The following is a 3,024-nucleotide window of genomic DNA, read 5'->3' as shown; positions in this document are numbered from 1 at the left end:
ATCATGCACAATGAGTTTTTTTGATGAAGTAAAAGTATGCACAATCTCCTGTGAGGGCTAGGTTTAGGTGTAGGGTAGGTGTAGGGCGATAGAAAGTACAGTTTGTACAGTATAAAAACCATTACGCCTATGGAATGTCCCCATGTGTGTGTGTGTGTGTGTGTGTGTGTGTGTGTGTGTGTGTGTGTGTGTGTAAATAAATAAATAGAAGAAAAAAATATTTTATATTTTTTTTCATGTATTTACTTTTTTTTTTTTTTTTAACACACATGCATACAGTTGCTCATGATAGACCTGGCATGACCAGCTGTGCACATCTGCAAAGCAATCAGCTCAATGAAGCAGGACAATCCACCATATCAAAACTAATTCAATATGAGCCTGTTACATCATCATCATAGAGCTCTGAATTATAATTCAGATGTAGACTGTAGATAGACATACACTATTTTAATAAATCAGTTGTCCTTTCCAAGATATGTTTTTTCAAAACTCTTGCTTCTAAGTATTAAACATTGCATAACTCATCCCAGCCCATTTCAACTAAATGAAGACAGAAATCGTGTGGCTTCAGAAAATGTAAAAATCTAGTTAGATCTCCTCATACTTTGGTTAATAAAACAAAATGTTGGTAACATGTTAACACAATGGCCCAAAACAAAAGGTCAGACAAAACTGATGCAAAACGCATCACTAATTTAAATTTTGTCTGGTCTCAGTTTTACAACGCTGTAGGGAGATTCTGTCTAGTGCTGCACTTTGGTGGTCTGGAGAGCCAGACATCAATTGTCCATTTGAAGGGCAAATTAAAGAGAAGATAGAGTGGCAAATAAATCATCATTTGCTGTCTAACTGATATGTGCATTTTGAGTCAGCATTCTTTGTGGCAGCTTTCTTCACCTCGATATCTATCTTATTTCATATTGATGCAGATCCTGGGGCAGAAACTGACAAAGCACTACTGGAAAGAACTTATTAAAAGTGCTGTAAGTAATTCTTCTGCTACCTGATCAGCGAAAAAATTTGTCCTGAGAATAACTGTCTCTGTGACTGTGATCAACTCTGAAAATAGATAAAATATCTTTCTGTCTGTCTGTCTGTCTGTCTGTCTGTCTGTCTGTCTGTCTGTCTGTCTGTCTGTCTGTCATCTGTCTGTCTGTCTGTCTGTCTGTCTGTCTGTCTGTCTGTCTGTCTGTCTATCATCTGTCTGTCTGTCTGTCTGTCTGTCTGTCTGTCTGTCTGTCTGTCTGTCTGTCTGTCATCTGTCTGTCTGTCTGTCTGTCTGTCTGTCTGTCTGTCTGTCTGTCTGTCTGTCTGTCTATCATCTATCTGTCTGTCTGTCTGTCTGTCTGTCTGTCTGTCTGTCTGTCTGTCTGTCTGTCTGTCTGTCTGTCTGTCTGTCTGTCTGTCTGTCTGTCTGTCTGTCTGTCTATCTATCTATCTATCTATCATCTGTCTGTCTGTCTGTCTGTCTGTCTGTCTGTCTGTCTGTCTGTCTGTCTGTCTGTCTGTCTATCTATCTATCTATCATCTGTCTGTCTGTCTGTCTGTCTGTCTGTCTGTCTGTCTGTCTGTCTGTCTGTCTTTCTGTCTGTCTATCTATCTGTCTATCTATCTATCTATCATCTATCTATCATCTGTCTATCTATCTATCAACTTGTTTTCTCAAAATTCCCACTGTTTCCACTACAGAATAAAAAAAGTAATTGTGACTTTATTTCTCACAATTCTTTTTTTTTTTTTTAGAAATATTTGGCAATTTACTTTTTTTCTCAGAATTGCAAGTTACCGTCCTGCAACTATTACATTTTTCTCAGAATTACTAGTTTATATCTTACAATTCTGATCTTGTATCTTGCAACAGTGACAAAAGTCAGAACTGTAAGATGAAAAGTCACAATTTACTTTTTTTATCCAATGGTGGAAACAAGCTTCCATAATATGTGGTAATGTGTAGTAGTGAGGTCAAGGGTAGCAATAAGTAAATCACAATGTCTCAAGCTGTACTGTAATATCTGTGGTAGAAACAGGAAGCTGGTGTGAGCCAAAGTAATATGGTTTCCTGCTGCGGTCTGCAGGGCGTCTTATTAATACCGGTTTTATTTTATCTCTGTCTTCCACACTTACATATACATGCTTATTTTAAAGCTGAAGTTTAAGACTGAACTTTGAACTCTGAAATGTTCTTCAAATGACATCTGAAAGCACTTATGGGATCTTTATATCTGCAATCTTCTTCTGTGATAAGAATAGGCATTATACAGAAACGCATGCACTTTAGCAATAAAAACAGAGGAATGTTCATGCTGCAGGGTGGAGGGGGAAGGAAGGTGCAACAAGGGCAATATCCTGCATCCTGATCTCTCCTGCTGCCTTGCATATATTATTTCATTACAATAATGCAGACAATTAAGCATCACTGACAGATCAGAATGAATGTATACTGTTATATATTCAGAAGGATATATTGCACAAGGGATAAAACGTTTGCAAAAAATGTACAAATTAAATGTATTATTTATTAAATACAAATTAAACATATAAAAACTGAATAATATATAAAAACTATACATCTGCCTTAATTTATATAATAAATAAATGCATTATATTTTATAAAATTTATATTTAGCAATTTAGTATTATATATACTAAATTGTGTGTATACACTACCAGTCAAAAGTTTTTGAACAGTAAGATTTGTAATGTTTTTTAAAGAAGTGTCTTCTGCTCACCAAGCCTGCATTTGTTTTATCCGAAGTTCAGCAAAAACAGTAAAATTTTTAAATATTTTTGCTATATAAAAATAACTGTTTTCTATTTGAATATTTTTAAAATGTAATTTATTACTGCAATCAAAGCTAAATTTTCAGCATCATGACTCTTCATGAGTCTTCAGTGTCACATGATCCTTCAGAAATCATTCTAATATGCTGATTTGCTGTTCAAGAAACCTTTTTATTATTGTTGTTATTATTATTACAATTGTTATTATTATCATTATCATCAATATTTAAAACAGTATCC

This window comes from Garra rufa, chromosome 13 (assembly GCF_049309525.1).
Source record: "Garra rufa chromosome 13, GarRuf1.0, whole genome shotgun sequence".
NCBI lineage: Eukaryota > Metazoa > Chordata > Actinopteri > Cypriniformes > Cyprinidae > Garra > Garra rufa.
Note: the sequence above shows the minus strand (reverse complement) of the source record.